This window comes from Podarcis pityusensis (assembly GCF_964106645.2).
Source record: "Podarcis pityusensis genome assembly, chromosome: 1".
NCBI lineage: Eukaryota > Metazoa > Chordata > Lepidosauria > Squamata > Lacertidae > Podarcis > Podarcis pityusensis.
This window is the reverse complement of record NC_138028.1, coordinates 29284004-29301216: the sequence shown is the minus strand read 5'-3', so window position 1 is coordinate 29301216 and position 17213 is coordinate 29284004. Positions and strand designations below refer to the sequence as shown.

Sequence of the window (17213 nt, the reverse complement as noted above, 5' to 3'; positions counted from 1 at the left end):
TCTCTCTCTCTCTCTGTGTGTGTGTGTCTGTGTAAAAGAGCCTTGAACGACATCAGTCAAAAGAACTGAGAGAATGCAACAAAACAAGGCAAACATTTTTATTTTTATTAAAATTCCTACAGGATATAGAAAGAGATGAAGGCGAAGGTATCATTCCTTGCCTAACCCACCCTCCGGTGCTATGAGAGCCCGTTCCCTCGCCTCCTGCTTAATTTCTGGAGAAGCCAATTGGCTTAAACGCCCCCCCCCCTCGATTGACCGTAGCTTTTCCCCAGAGAAGGAGCCGCGCGCGTTATCTGCCTTCCCCAGTTTGAGTTTGCGGCGTGAGAAAGCGGGGCTGGCGAGCACCTGCCTCTTAGTCATCCCTGGGTTTGAGGATGTCCCCAGATTACATCTTCTCAGCTGTTTGCAAAACAGCGCTGGGAGGAGCGCGAGCCCCGAATTACACACAGCCGCGGCTGTCCCTTTAAATGCTGGGGTCTGCGCGCCGGAGAGGGGAGGGGCCGGCTCCGGAGTGCGTGAAATTCCTGGGCTCCTCCGACAGTCTCAGGCAGAGCGCTCCGCTCTACGCATCTCTCCTCGCACGCAACTCGCGGAGAGAGGGGCTGAGGCGCGCCAAAGCTTTCCCTCGCTCCTCGCTGCCTGCATCGCGCGTTCCCTCAGCCTGCTTCGCAGCCCGCGTTTTTGCGCCTCCGACAACGCCCTCCCGGTCCCGCCTCGCGCTTCCCCTCCCACCACACTCTCTCTCAGAGAGAGAGCGAGAAGCAAGAGACACCCCTGGATTTCTTAGCGGCCCCCCAAAGAAGGAAACAAACAAAGAGTTGGTTAAACAACCCCACTCGCTTCTCAACTACCAAGGTAAGACTTTTCTCGGTGGCGGCGGGCGGGAGAGAGAAGGAGATGGTTCCCTAGGATGGAATACAACGCCTCGCTCCCCACGACGGACGGAGAATTTCAGCGCGCCCACTCGAGAGATTCCCCCCGCTTCGGAAGGTGTTAGGTGCTCCAAGTTCTCACCAGAGAGAGCTGTGAAGAATAGAGCGGGTCTTCACAAGAAAAGAAAACAAAAACCCCCCTCAAAGCCTGCCCCAAACGCCTACCCTCAATATTATAGAGATTTATTATGGTGGACAGGATTTTGTAAAGTTATTTCTCCCCTCATACTGGATTTTCTCATCCCCAGAAAGTAATTTTTACGTGTGCCTGAGCGTGAGGAAAACTGCACATCTTCTCCAAATACCTCCTCCTCTTCTTTTTTTAAAGGTGACAAGCACAAACTCCAAACCTTGACCAGTACCTTTAACTCGATTCATTTCGATGATCAGTTGCACTGAGCACTTGACTTTAAAATAAAATGGTTATTTTGAGGGAAAGAGGCAGTGCTGGGTTAAACACTGGCAGGGATCTCTTTAAGAAGCCAAAATATATTTTTTTGGTAAGAATATTAGATCTTCTTTAGGTTCTTTCTCCCCACCCCAACCCTGAATATTTTTTATCGGGGGTGGAATGAAAAGGGAGTAAGATGTGAAGGATCTCTCCCCCCCCACCTCATACTACTTTGGATCTATTACAAGAATCTTCCTTCCCCGCCTTCCATTTGTTTATATTAATGATTTAGTACTTGTCTTTGCCTGAAAACTTGCACTACGAGCAAGTGCTGTGAGCTTCCAGGCAAGGAGTGACCTTAAAGGTTGGTTGGATGATTTCTTAATGCAAAATAAATAAATTAAAAATGTGTGCGAAATAACCAGGTTTTTTAAATAAAAAAATCATTCCCCCCCAAACATCCAAACCTTCAGTTATTTTCCAATTTTAAACCATGAAGGACAATGATGTAATTCCCTTTCCAATGGGTTCCAGCTGTAGTGCTGCGTGCAAGTGTCATGGTCTTTTGTTTACATTTACATTTTATTTTATTTTTATGATGAGGAAACAAAATCTCTGAAATTATTTTGTTTCAACAACACCAAACCAAACCACATTTTTCTTTCCTCCCACAAAAGTGAATTTTATTCCCTCCGTTGTTTTTTTTGCAATTTTGGTTAAAATAAATTGAAGAATGCGTAGGTAATAAAAGACCTCAAAGGCAGAATAACAAAAAAATAATAATTCCTGAAACCATTTTTGAAATGCCAGGGTCCCCCTCCCCACCTAACAACCTCTCATTCTTCATTTCTTCTTTGGCCTGAATATTCAAAATTTTGATGTAAATAGCTTCTCCCCCCCCCCTTCCCCCAACCAATTCATTTTTATTCTTCTTCAATTGTATCATGAGATTTTTCCCAGTGTCAAATGCTCAGATCTCTGAGAGAATTTTTTCCTTTCCCCTATGACCGCTAACCAGTATTTGTGCCATGGTATATTTTGGGGACTGGATTTTGCGGGGGTGAACTCCTAACTAGTCTAGCGAAAAGTCAGAGAGAGAGAAGGATGTTATCTGGGTGGAGAAAAGAAGATGCCAAGGAAAGCTTGTCTGTTCACCGTGTAGAATCGGCCATTAAATATACCATGAGACGCCGGGGTGTTGTCGCTCTCATTTTAAGTTAAAATAGTCCACGGTACCCAGTTCTACAAGTTTATCTAAAGGCTGGTGAAAAGGCCCCCCCTTTCCCCCCCTCCGCGAGAGATGACGGTTACCATTTTAGTTTGCTGCCTTTCTGTATGTGCTTCTGTGCCCCATTATTATGGGCATCGATGGAATTATTTTCCATCGCTCTCTCCTCTCTATTGTGGGAAAGGGGAGACGTCTCGGGGTTTTACCTAAGAACACCAAAATATCGGTGATACTTAAAACAACTGGGGCTGTATTAATTGATTCAATGAAATATAAACAAGAGTCTTGGCTGGTGAGGTTGCTCTTTCTGGAGCTTTCGGGGGATCTCTTGGTGGAGGAGTATGCTTTGGGAGCAAAATATGTGTATTCCTTATCATCCTTTATATGACAACAACGGGGGGTGGGGTGGGGTGGGGGGAAACGGAGGGGAAAGGGATGTCTGTGGAACAATGTCACGTCAGTAAATACATAAATTAAAATTTGAGGCCCCCACATTTGATTTCATCGTGCCGGTGATGATGGCTCCTTGATGGAGCTGATACCCGATGATATCACCGTTCTCCATGGCTCTTCTACCCTGGCCTCATTTTGCACTGCGTTTCCACTGAACATGTTGGCGTGCTGCTGCTTATATAAGGGCAAGAACGAATTCAAGCGGATTAGTGCTTGGGATTTTGAGATCGGCTATCCAGATTGAGTTGTGGATTTTTCGTTTCCCAATTTTTTTTCATTGTTGTTGGTTTTTTCGGTAAATTTTTATTTATGATTGTCGTTCTTGATGGGTGGGGAAAAGGGTTGGGGGGAGGAATGGGAGGGAATCAGAAAAAATCATGGTGCGTGCTGTGGGAGATTGAGGTGATGCGGGGGAGCTGCTTGAATAATGTCTGTGATGTGTCCTCTTCTATTTTTTTTTTAATAGCCACCATTATCTCTAAAAACACATTATTCTTTAGGCCAGAGCTAAAAAAAAAAGAATGGGAGGGGATATCTTTAGTGAGGGGTTTTGATCAGCGAGTTATTAGACCCACTGCTGCAAAACCAAGATACAGAAATCTGTCTCTACTAATGCTAGTAGGGGAGACTGGAGAGCAAAGAAGGTATATTAAGTGGGGATGGGGGCAATGATGGACTGTAATTTTTGGGATTAGACTCAGGGCTGTATGGTCTTCATAAGCCCCTTCCTCATTTTCTGCCATTTCCTCCCCTGTTTTTCTATCCACACACCCTTTCTCCTCCTCTCGCCTCCCCCCACCCACCCCCCGTAGGCTTTTCGGCTCTTGACGAGAAAATTCTGTATTACCTCTTGATGGCTCTGCGGCTTTTTTTTTTTTTTTTTTTTTTGGGTGTGTGCATGTGTATTACAACCGTAGCACAATGACCTTTGCTTTGTGCCCCACGTATCTGGGCTCCCAATGCATGTGAGGATCACGGTTAATATCTGAGATCTGCACGATAGGCCGTGGTTTTAATTCTATATCTTGCATTTTGAAATTATATCTACGTGTTGGGTTGGGGGAGAGCTGATAGGCGTTGTTCGGCAACTGGAAAATATAGCAAATGCCAAACGCACACCTATGCATTTTGCCGCCTGCTCCTTCTGCTCTGTCCCCCCCCCCCCCGGGCATGTTGTCATACGATTCGCATGTTGAAAAGGAGGGTATGTAACGAAGGTAGAAGGGGTCTGGAGAAGAGAAGGCGGGTAGGTGTCTTTGTGTTGTGGTGGAATAGACTCGGCAATGGGTAATAACATTTTTTTGGTCAAGTAAATGCCTGGTGATAATGATTCGGTTTAACCACCCGTGAAATACATGCTTGCGACATATTGGAATAAAGGTTACTCCAGGCAGCTGTGGATGAGGAAAGCGTACTCCGGGGAAGATGCAGCCTGCAACACTGGAGAGTATATGGCATGCATGCAGGCACCCAACGGCGCCCTCCCCTCACAAAGGCCAGATACGTGTGTCTCCAAGCTGGAGGGCATTGCAATACAAAAGGAGAGGGATGTGGGAGTCATGTCACATCCAGGACCGAGCTACTGTCTCCAGGCCTGTCCTCGTTCGCTGTCCCTCCAGATACTTCCTCCCCAGCTTCTCCGTGCTTCTGATCAGACATAGCAGGGATGTAATTGATCCCGTGTACTTTTGTGCTGAAGGCTGCATACTCATATGAGACTGGAGGGCATCGAATCATGGGTGACATTTGTATGTGTGTTGCAGGAGGGTGCAGAAGAAACTTGCCTTTCACCATTAGAAGCTGGGGTGGGGTGGGGGGAGAGAGAAAGAGGGAGAAATGGCTTTTTCTGGTCTCAAGAAAGCATTGCAACCTCCTTCCAGTTACGCCCTATCTTTTTCCTTTTTTCTTTTTTGTCAGCCGCTTTCTAGCCCTGCTGATGTTGCGTGGGTGAATTTTTGCTAGGCAGTGGGTGGAGAGCGTGCCTGGAAGTGTGGGGAAGGGCACAGCAGCGAAGGAAAGCTGGGCGCAAAGGGTTGACACAGTGCCTTGACCCTTTGAAATCCCCTTTCTCCCTTTTTAGAAAAGGCCTTCCTACTTGAGGCAAACCTATTTTATTACCATCATTAGATGGGTGTGTTATAGTGCGGTTAGGAAATCTGGTAGAAAGGAATGATCTCTAATGGCTTCCGTCATTTCGGCAGACAGTTTCCCATTGCATTCTGCATGTGGCTGAATTTGGCTGCAGTGTTCAAAGGTCTCCATATTTTCTGCTTTACTAGCTGGTAACTGAAATGGGCTGAATAAGGTGCTCGTAGTGCAATGTCTTCATCTTCCATTTGCTTTTCCTCGCTCTCCTTTTCCTCGCTGACCTTGAGGAATTCTAGCAAATGAGAATCGTAGAAGCCGAGATGCAAGGCTTATGGGGCATCTGATTTGCACAATTTTCATAGACAAATACTGGGAAATGACAAGGCTTCTTGGTTTTTGCTTCTCAGGTGTGACCAGGTCCAACCTCTTAGAGCTGAGCTGAGAAAGTTTATTCTTTTGAGCCCATTTAGTAACTGGCAGGTTGTGTTGCTGCTCTCACCAAGGCAGTATGTGATTGTGCAGTGACCAGCTAAGCAACAGGTAGGGGGTGCTACACTTGTTAAATTGAAACTCCCACCCTGAGAAAGTAATACCGGTCTCTTGAGTTTTTGGTTATTACTTTCCCATACCCGTGATGGTTATTTTGTACTCATCCATGGAGCAGAGATTGAACAGTAAGTTTTTTAAAATGAAGATGAAGGGAATGTCAAGTTATGCTGCAACTTTAAAAGTCTCTTTGAAGCCGACAAAATGTTGCATTCCTCCACCTCTCACTGTTTAGCTGTTTGGATGCAAGATCGAGAAACACTGCTTGATTTTTGTGTAATTCGCTTAGCTGTTTGGCTAAAGATTCTTTCCCATTGAACATGACGATTCCAACATGAAAATCAAAATATGTGAAAATTCTGCTTGGCTTGAATAATTTTCAAGGCATTTTAGGGCAGGGGCAAGGTAATAGCCTTAATTAAATTATTATTATTATTATTATTATTATTATTATTATTATTAATTTATTATAAAAAGGATAAGTGTGTCCCAGTGGCCTGTCTCATCTCTGTCCTTGAATCAACTTAATTCTGGTGTGAAATTGGAGCTCAGGTCTCTTGGCCTCTTAGCCCTTGGCCACTTCTGATATTTCTGCCGCAAAACATCCCCATGATTCAAATCCTATGATGTGGAAGGAAGTCCTGTTAAAATGAATGGGACTGACTTTTGGGGAAAAAAGGTTGTGGATTGAAGTGCTAAATGCTAGCGCCTGAGTTTGGCTTTTCTCTTTTAGATCAGAGGTGGGGAACCTGCAGACTTGTAGTTATTGCTTGACTAGAACTCCCGTCTGCTTCTGCTAGCATAGCCATTGGCCAGGTCACCTGGGGCTGATGGCAGCTAGAGTCCAAGAAAACCTGGAGGGTCACAGGTTCACCATCCCAGGTTTAGATATATTTTCTACCACCAAATAATGTGCATACTCCACTGGTTCTTTTCATGTAATACATAGCATAGCATTAGCCAGAAAGCAGATTCCAGGGCTTTGTATGACCATGATCAAAATCTGTAAGTTCCTTCTTCTTGATTCCTGTAGAATTAAGCTGTATCATTTTGGTGAACGTTGGGCTTCCTGTTGCCACCTCTCAGATTCTGGTTTGTGTGTTTCGCTCTCTCTCTCTATCTATCCCTCTCTCTGTGTCTTAATATAGGGAGTTATTTTTCCTCATTATTTTTTTCTTCTTCATCCCTGTCCTCCTGGCAAGCAGCTTTGCATAGTCTACTGCACTTTAGGTGGAAGTTTGGAAGTTGGCAGATGCAGGAGATGCTGTATTAGGGCATAGAAAGCAACAACCCCAAACAGCCAAGGTCAAAAACTGTCTTAGGGTGAGTTAGCTCTTTTTCCATTAAAAAGAACAATTCAAACCCATACGCTTACTCAAGGCACCTTTATGTGCTTAGTCATTTTTAACCAGCAAAAAGAATTACTGGAATTAGCTCTCTGATCATCCCTGATGCAGAAGGTTGAGGGACTTATAAAAAGTAACTCAAAGATTGTTCATGCTAAGGTCTCGGCAATAACAATATAGTTATTGACATGCAATAAGTTTGACGTGCAAAAGGCTTTTGCAACTAAGCCTTGATCTGGAAGGAGTGTTGTCAGTGTACTGAATGTGTTTGGGAGACAAGTGAGCACTGCTTTTCGGTGGCTCCTTTTTCCTCCCCCTGGTTCTAAGTTCAAAGTGCCCCTTATTCCACTTTCCATTTTAAAAATCACTTGCATTTTGAAAATCAACCACAACACAATTTCTGTGGACTGGCTGAGTCCTGAGAGCTGATTTCTGTGTTCAGAGTAATCACATAATACAGTCTTGCTGGGACTCTCCACTTTAGACTGTGAACAGGGGATTGCATAGTTAAATGTTGCCATTTAAAGAAAACAAGCATATTGGAGAGAACCATCCTGGCCTGTCATCTGCCACTGAGCTGATTTTCTATATGCAGGGTTGTTGTTTAAATGGGGGAATATTCAGATGTGCAACTCCCTGTTTAAAGTAATAGTTCCAACAGAGCTGTACCAGGTGATTGCTCTGAATTTGTGAAGATTGCATTTCAATACAGCGAGCTTAGGGTGGATAAACAGAACTCTGTAATTGTTATTTTGTAAGTGGAGAATGGAGTTGGTCCTAGACATTATTAGGATCCATAAATCAGGTTAGACGCATCTTCTTCTCTTGGTCTTAATTCCTGTCTCTTTGCAATCCCCACTGTAGATTTCTGTCCCCTCTGCCCTAATCTCTTCATCTTGCTGCTCTACCTTTGGGTGTTTCCAAACTGACACTGCTTTCAGGTGGGATTCAGTCACATACCAGAAAATTCAGGTCTCACCATTATTGTGTTTTGGGAGGTCTTGTGCAACAGACCTGCTTCTCCAAGATCAGTGTTTTTGCAATAAGGAAAGTGACAGGAAATGCACAGGGAAGTGCGAGAGAACACCTTCTTTGATGCAACATCATCTAGTCTCCCCTCAAGCAAATCTGGATGAATACTCAATAAATAGGTCTTCTGGAAGCATCCTTTTTCTGGGACAGTTAATTGCAGAACATAGTCGGTGTCTACAGTTCCCCTTGCAGGGCTTGCATGCAGTGCCAATACTGTGTTTGTCTAGTGGATGAGCTGGTCCTAGGACAATGTGTGCTTGGAGAGAGAGAAGACTGCAGGAGAATGGGACGACTATGCACTGGCAGTTGGTACAATGAACTAAGGTGATGCATGGATGTTCATACACTAGGGATATACCCCCCAAATTTTAACTTTATATTAATACTTTATACCTCTGTGGTCTGGTGCTGCAGTACCCAGGCCACCCCTTCCAGTTTCCCTCGCCTGTCTCATCTCCCATCCCTAACTTCATCATGGGAGATACATGGCTGGTTTCCTCTTTCCCACCCAACTGCCTCCTTGCCCCAGTTTTCATCTCTTCTCCTTTGGCCTCCGTCTTGGAGAGAAAAGGATGCTTCTCACCCAGGAGATAGGGCTGCATCCCCTTATGGCCTTGATTTGAGCTGCCATCTTCTCTTCCTTAGTATGTTGTTGTGTCTAGTTGTGTATTCCTTTGCTTCCCATGGGCAGCAGGGGCTCGACCACCAAATCAGGGCAGGGCAATCTTATCCTTTTCTCAAGGATTCAATTTATTCATGGCAACAGGGATCAGCCCAAGAAACCTGTGTGTGTTGCTCCCCTGTGGCAGGTCAAACGTTCTTTGTTTTCTCTTGTTAGCATTGAGGGTGGACTTCCTTGTTCCCGATTCCCACAGCCTCATTGTATTTATATACACTGTGTCCAGGTGGTGGTGTTGCAGCTCAGCTCCTGTCTTTCTCCAGATCCCTTTCCAGTGCCCTTGATGAGGAGGGAAGGCTCATTCTGGAATGCAATTTGCCTGTGTCACTTCTGGCTTTCCTGCTGTCATCCATCATATTACAGGAGCTAATTAACACCAGGAGCCTTCAATCCCCAGGAACAAAGTGGTGGGCTATCTGAATCTCATGGAAGATGCCAGTTTCTCATCTGGTAACTAGCACAGATACCATGAGAGGATGGAAGACAGGCCCCCTCCATTTTTCCAGCTGCACCGGGATGTGGGTGCATTTTTCGGTTTGGCAGGGAGGGGCATTCGACTCCCAGAATTGTTCCTTGCAATGCCCTTGATGCTGCCGCAGCATCTCCTGCATCCAAACAAATTTCCAGCAGCAGGATGCGAGCTTTAGGGGTGGGCAAGAATAACAATTGGCGAGGAGCGATAAGTGTAATTTGGGAGCCTGCCATAACCCGGGCCTACACACTTTCTGCTCCACCAAGCCAAACTCAATCTGATAGCCATGTGTGGCAGCCTACCAGAGTCCTGATCTAATCTCCTGTTTCTGATGCATGCGTTGGCCTGGAAAAAAAAGCATTGTTCCTCAAGCCCTTCATGGGCCCACCATTCATATCTGGTGGTGAGATGCAAGTTCATCTTGGTGAGATGCAAGTTGTTCGGCTCTGTGTAAGTCCCTTTGTTGGTGTCTCTTCTGGCCCCAGACCGCTGGTGAGGCCCTCCAGGAACTATAGATAGGCATTTGTAGCAAAGTTGCCAGCTAACACAAGCAGTCATTATTTTGACCATGTACACCACCTTGAGCTCCTTGGAATATAGAGGTGCTATATAAATGTAATAAATAGAACAGATAATAAATCTGCAAAGCCTCCTGGACTGGTGGACGTTGCTGATAAAAGTCCAAGTTTCAGGCTCTTCTTTTTAGAGAGAGGGAGGCAATGGAGTTGCAAGTACTTTGGACATGATCACAGGTAAGAGCAATAGTATGCTACTCATTGTATGGAACTCAACAGTTTGAAAAGCATATTCCAGGTGACTGGGGGTGATGTGGTAGATGCTGTATATTTGGACTTCCAATATGTTTCTGATAAAATCCTTTGCCAAAGGCCCTTGAGTAAAACTTAGCAGTTATGGATCCTCTTATATACTGGAACCTGGGAACTGGGAAAAGAGAGTAGGACTAAATGGATAGTTCTCAACAAGACCTTGTTGAGGAACACAAGAAGTGGTGGTATTGCCATTCATCTGTTTTGGGACTAGGATGAGCAAATATCTCAATTCAAGACAGTCAAAAGAAAGCATTCTTCACACAGCACATAGTCATCTCATGGAATTTGCTGCCACAACATGCAATGACAGCTGCCAATTTAGATGACTTTAAAGGGGGTTTAGATAAACTCATGCTGGATAAAGCAATCAATGGTTACACATCATGATTTTATTTTATTTAAACTTATACCCCAATTTTCAGCATGTTGGGAAGGTTTTACCTCATTGTGAAGCAGCAGCTTAAAACCTTCTTCTGTGGGCCTATCACTAGCTGCACCAATTTGGATGTGTCTGGAGATATTATCATTCCAACTTGGCATGACTGTTCCCAAGTGTGAGGAACAGGTTTTTGTCTATGTTTATAAATGGTTGGAGGCCATTTTGAAGCAAGATGGTGAGCAAAGCCATTCCTAAGTGAAAAGATTTTAAACCAAATTTGGCATGAAATCAGTTTGCATGACAGTTCCTGAGATGGAGCAATGGACTTTTGGTTTATATTTGGATACTGTTGGCTGTCATTTTGAAGCAGACCGAACTATTCAAAACTGCACTGATTTGGACCGCACTGCAAATAATGTCGCCCAATTTGACAGTGGTTCCTGAAATGGAGGAGTGGGCTTTGGTCTATATTTGGATACCATTGGACTCCAGTTTGAATCAAAATGGTGGGCTGAACCTGTCAAAACTGAAATGATGTTAACCAAATTTGGCAATAAATGAAAAGGGCTGCACACCAGTTTCTGCCAAAGCCCAAACAAAGCCAGGCCAATTTGCTCTGATCTGGACTTTGACTGAATCACATCAAGACAACCCCTGATCACCCTGGGTTGGGCTGCCTGGAGGAATCTGGGTTTGTTAATGTGTGGGTTGCTGGGAGGCGAGTCAGGCAGCCTCTACCAAGGGCAACCCATGGCTGTTGTAAGAGGGCTTTCAAACAGCCCTGTGCTGCATTTTGACTTTGTATGCATGTTCCCCGCAGGGGAACACATGTATGCAGTCCATAAGTGCAACTGAACCCTTCACCTGCTAGCTGCAGGGGTTTGCTTTACCAGCATGTTACCCACAGGTAATGTGCTTGGAAAGTAGACCATAGCAGGATTCCAAAGGAAATGGCTGAAACTGCAGAGGTCCCAAGGTGGGAAGAGGAGATTGGGGTGGGGGAGAGGAATAGAGAAGACCTGTCTCCTGTTCCTGTGCTGAGCCAGTGCCAGAAGACAGTTGGTCTCTCACTGTCAGTTATGTGCTTCCCCCATCCCACCCCACCATTGATGATGACTGCTGATGAAGGAGCAAGTTGAGGGATGGTCAGAAAGGTGAGTCTGCTAAATGGCAGCCACAGAGTTGCAGGTGTTGGTGGCAGGGACAGCTAGGGCTGAACCACACCATGATGGGACACACTGGAGGAAACTATGCAGGAGCAGGGCAGCAGATTGTGGAGGCCAAGGAAGCCTGTCGAGCCCATGCAGCAGCACTGCAGGAACTGTGTGCCACGGGTGCAGCCCTACTGGCTGAAGGGGTCTGCTGGTTTGCCAGCATGTTTCCTACAGGGGATGCATGGGTGAAACAGCACCCAGTAGGATCCAACCCTTCTGCTCCCTGCGATTCAATTGGGAAGAGAGGAAAAGGAGAATCAGTGTCTTTCCCCTGCTTCCCCTCTCCTGAGCTTATAGGGCTTTAAAAACCTTAATTAAACATTGATTCAAGGCTGGATGCAGGTCAGGTTTTCCCCAGGTCAAGGTCCTGGAATGTAGATGTGTGGTGCTGTACACAGCCCTGAAACTAGTAAATTACACTTTCCATTTTAAAATCTCAGTATGTTTTTGTTTCTTAGAATTTGTCAGCAACACCAGGCACTTTCAGCTATAACTAGCAAAATGTAAATATTTATAAAAAATTAAATAGTAATAATAATAATATTGTCATTATTACTTGTACTGGGTAGCTCCAGCCACTCTGGGTGGCTTCCAACATGTATAAAAACATTATACATTAAAAAGCTTCCCTATATAGGGCTGCCTTCAGATGTCTTCTAAAGTTTATATAGTTACTCATCTCCTAGACATCCGATGGGAGGGTGTTCCACAGGATGAGTTCTACTACCGAGAATGGCAGTAATCCAAGTGGGGGATAAGCAGGGCATGTACCACTCTAGTGAGACAGTGTGCAGAACTCGCTCAAATGTAGCTGGACAGTCATTTCAGATATACTATCCTAGAATCAATTCTTCACATAACTAAAAAAATGTAAGCAATGAGCAGGCATCTGATCTCACTGGCCTGACATTTTGGTGCCTTGGCTAAGACCATTGAAATGACACCCTACCACAGTAAAATATTATGATTGTTGTTGTTATTTAAATGAAATAACTGATAGCGTGTTGCTTCTTAATTATGTCCAAAGTATGCTGCCTCAGGCAGGCTGCCCAAATGTAGCCAAGTGGCTGAGCTCTACCCTACCACTAGGCAGAATAAAGCAGCCTGCCTCAAGCAGATTTGGGCACTGTTAAAATAGGAATAGCACCTCCTCCAATCTGTTCTGGAAGCTGTGTCTGTAGCAGGTCTTCTTTTCCTTCTCCTTTTTTTTTTTTTTTTTTTTACTGTTGTCCTGGAAATAATTGTCATACTTTTCCTGGAAATTTGCCTCCTCCCACCTCCTGAAATTGTACACTATTTTTATTTTTGCTAATGGGCAACAAGTTTGCATGCATGCTTCACCCATATTCAAACCAATTAATTTGTGTAAAAGAGGGGGTCTGTAAAGCAAAACTAGTCTGAGTCTTGACTTAACTTATGCTAGAAGGCAGAATAAACTTGGTGACTTGGTGAATGTGCAGAGGTGCCAACTTCCAAGGGACTGTTTTTTAAGAATGGCCCTACCTTCTTGCTCACCCCAGGAAGAGGAAGGCAAGAAGCTGCCACATTGGCAGGATGGGACATGAACCTGTAGTCATCTTTCTCTTGGTAACTGTGGTGGCAGCAAGGATGGTTAGACGCAAACCTGCAGGAGGGGTGGGCGGTGGGAGTGCAGACTTCCTCACGCTATGGCAAAATATGTAGATCTGACACTGACGTTTGGATCCTTATGTATCCACAACTGCCCCACCTATGCAGAAGATGTAGGTGTTAGAAAACATTGAGAGAAAAAAGTAAGGAGGGAGCTCTCTTAAAAAGCCCGATGAAGACAGCTTGCTTAGTGGCTGTGGAATGTTGAATGTACACATGATGATGGAAAACTGTCCCAAGTGGAATCAAATGGAGTGCAATGGAAGAGGGCTTTGCTACCTGTCTGGAACCCTGAGCAGGAATACCACGCAGTGCAACATTACACTTGTTGCACTGTAAATTTCTTAGTGTTCTGGCCTTTTGCCCCACAAGCCGGAGGCAACTCTTCTTGTGAGCAAACTGCAATGTTTGGAACCCAAGCTTCTGGTTTTGTTCTAAAGACCGCATAACTCAAGGCCCATCACTTTCTTTGTGTGCCCATTTGTTACGTGGGTGAGGTGACTATTATTGTTATGTGAAGCAAGCTCAGCTCCTTTGATGGATGGCCCCGCATCAGGAGTAGGCCTGAGGTTGATTGGATTCTTTTTCACACAAATGCACCCTGAACAGTATGTGTCTGTGACCTCAGAGTGTGCCCGCTCAAATTCAATTTGTTTTTGGCAAATATGCTGTGGTGCATTTATAGTTTTATCAGTTGCTTCTTGATTTCTGTTGGGCTGTGGCTTTGCAAACAAAGACAGCCACGATGGTCTATACATATTTGCTTCAAAGAGACTTAACTGATGAAGTTCAATGTGAGGCTGCTTCTGAGGTTACATTTTTGTTTGTTAAATTTCTATACTGCCCTTCATCCTAGAATCATGGAGTGGCGTACAATTTCTCTACATAGCTAAATAGCTACAGCATAGCTATAAAGATACACACACCTGCCTTTTTGAAATGATCAGGTGCTGGTATAAGATCAATAATGCAAGCCAGAACTACAACAAAAGTTAGCAGAATGGAATACTACTTTCTGGATTCCAACCAATCCATTCAATCTCACACAGTTGCCTGTCAAAAAAGTAAGCGTTACATGACCACTGTGCATGCTCAGTCCTATTTTTGTGGGGGGAGTTTCCCCCGTAGTTGTAGTATTTCTGCAGATTTTGGGGCTCCTTTAAACTTAGTCTTGTATGTGGGGGGCTTTACTTTGGCTCCATAAGTAACAGCACTCACTTTCTAGTGAACCATTCTCCATTCTACATTTCTCTGACCAGGTCCATACCTGCTTAATTTCCACAGAAGCTCTAGGGCAAGAGTCGAAGCCTCTTTTCAGCCTGAGGGTCCCATTCCCTTGAGAAAACCCCTTTCAGGGCTCAGTTGTAGGTGGGGCCACAATTTTCCAGTTATGACATACCTATCCCAAGTCACAATGCAGCTTTAGAGCTGAGCGGTCAACAATCAACATGGTTTTCTCACAGCGCCAGCTGCAAGAGAAATGCTATGAGCAAAGGTAACCTTTGTACATCACCTTCATGTATCTGATGAAGATATTAGATCCTGTCATCTGAAAAGGACTCTTCACACTGCCCAGCAAGATAGGAAGCTTCACAAGATGATTGTGTCCTTCCACAAGAACATGTGTGGCACCGTCCAGTATGATGGCTCATCCTCAGACGGCTTCTGTATAAAGAGCCGTGTGAAACAGAGCTGTATCCTTTCCCCAACTCTTTGGCATATTCTTTTCCCTGCTGATCTCCTGTGCCTTCAGCTGGATTGAAGACATTTAAGAAGCAACGGGGACTGTTCAACCTGGTACATCTCACTAAAACAAAAGTGTGACGGGTCCTTATCTGAGAGATGTTGTTGGCAGAAGACAGCCTTGACTCCGAGGAAGCTCTACAGAGACTCATCAACTATTTTGCCCAAGCCTGCAGGGAGTTTTGACCAACATCCTGGGTCAGGACTTCACCAGCACTCCACGCATCAGCATTGGTGACCACACGCTTGAGGTGGTAGATGATTTCATCTACCAGGGCTCCACCATAATCCGCAACATCTCCATTGATGCTGAGCTGGACAAGCATATTGGCAAGGCAACTACAGCAATGGCTTGCTTCTCCAGGCTTGTGTGTTGAGTACACTGCTTGATGGAAGTGAGTGGTCTGCAATTTACAACCACCAGGAGCAACGCTTCAAGGCCTTCCACATGCATTGTGTCAGGAAGATTTTGGACATCACATGGCAGGACAGAGTCTCAAATAATGATGTGTTCTCCCAAGCCCGCGTTCTCAGCATGTTCACACTCCTGTCTTAGTGATGTGTATGCTGGCTTGGTCATGTCTGCAGAATGGAAGATGGAAGGATCTCCAAGGACGTGCTCTACAGGCAGGTTTCTTCAGGTACTAGGCCTGTTGGTAGACCAACTGCATTACAAAGATGTCTGCAAATGTGGCATGAAGGCTGGCAACATCAGCCCTGCTATGTGGGAATCCTTTGTAGATGACCACAGTGACTGGAGATGGTCATTCAGGTTGTGCATCCATAGCTGTGACCAGAGAAGGAATGGCCGCTGGGAGGAGTGTTGAGAGAAGAAACTCCATGGTGCTTCTGCAGCAGCACAACCAGACGCCTTTATCTGCCCCAGCTGCAACAAAACAAGTATTTCCTGCATCAGTCTCTACAGCTACAAGAAGGCACACTCCATTGTCTCCCAAGAGAGACGGATGCCAACAACTACTTATGTGCTGAGTAATTTCACCTTTTGTCAGCATCAGTTTTTGAAACCAGCTTTCATGTTCAGGTGGGCAATTGGCTGAAATTGTAATTTTTAAAAAATAAAATACTTTAGGCAGGTTATTTACTTTAACCTTCCCTCCCCCCCGCACTCCCTCCCAGCATAATTGCACATACAACAGTCGCCAGAATCCTAGGCCTCATTTGCACTATACATTTAAAGCACTATACATTTAAAGCAGTATCATACTACTTTTAAACAGTCATCAATTTCCCCAAAGAATCCTGGGAACTGTAATTTGCTAAATGTGCTGAGAGTTGTTTGGAGACCCCTGTTCCCCTCCCAGAGCTGCAATTCTCAGAGTGTCAATCCCTCTTCCTATGGGACTCGGGGGCCGCCTTTGGACGAAACATGCATACATTTTGCATTGTCACTCAGTTTTAAGGGTAAACAAGGCCCCGCAGGCCCTAAATATAGCTGTATGGACTTTGCTCAGGTCACACACCTGCACCAGATCATCTTTGTGCATTTTTGCCTGGTTGGAATGTGTCCTTTAACTTTAATGATTCTTCTTGCTTGCCTGGATGAACAATAGAGAAGGATGTCCAGGTCTAAATAAACCACCTTGACTCTATAAAGGTACAATTCACATTACAGTGGTACCTCAGGTTACAGACGCTTCAGGTTACAGACTTCGCTAACGCAGAAATAGTACCTCGGGTTAAGTACTTTGCTGCAGGATGAGAACAGAAATCGCATGGTGGCGGTGGCAGCAACGGCAGCAGTGGGAGGCCCCATTTGCTAAAGTGGTACCTCAGGTTAAGAACAGTTTCAGGTTAAGAACGGACCTCCGGAACGAATTAAGTTGTTAACCTAGGTACCACTGTAGTTGCTCTGCCCACTTTTGCCTCTGGGGGGCCTCTAGGTAGCCCCCCCAGAAGGGAATGTGGCCATCTAGCTGAAATATGTTCCCCATCCTTGTCCTAGAACATGACAAGGTACAGGGAAATCTGAGCAGGTATGTATGCCTGTGACTTTGAAACCGTGGGACACCTTTTCTCCCGCCCATTTGGAAATTTCCCATAGAACTGATCTGCTTTTAGAAGGGGGGGGGGTAATTTTCTATGATGGCACAGTGACCGGATTTCTGCATTCGCCGCAGCACTTCTTGCTTATGGGATATTTATGGCTAGGTGACTAAAAGAATGTCTCTAATAGCTATCTAAGGGATCTTATTATTCCCAGAAGGATGGAATGAGTTTTGAATCGCTG

At 45.0% G+C, this 17213-nt stretch overlaps 1 protein-coding gene across 23 annotated transcripts in view; it reads left to right on the top strand.

Moving 5' to 3' along the window:
- The first annotated feature begins 534 nt into the window (after positions 1 to 534).
- The window catches only part of NRXN3 (neurexin 3), a 1227884-nt gene continuing 1211205 nt past the window's right edge, over positions 535 to 17213 (top strand). For 7 of the 23 annotated variants that reach the window (XM_080973889.1, XM_080973872.1, XM_080973868.1 and 4 more), the window contains exon 1: positions 537 to 858. The gene's annotated coding sequence lies outside the window, so the exon portion shown is untranslated. Of the gene's footprint in view, positions 859 to 3131; positions 3303 to 3632; positions 3652 to 17213 lie in introns of those variants that run through there. The other 16 variants (XM_080973879.1, XM_080973871.1, XM_080973878.1 and 13 more) reach the window with 7 other exon arrangements.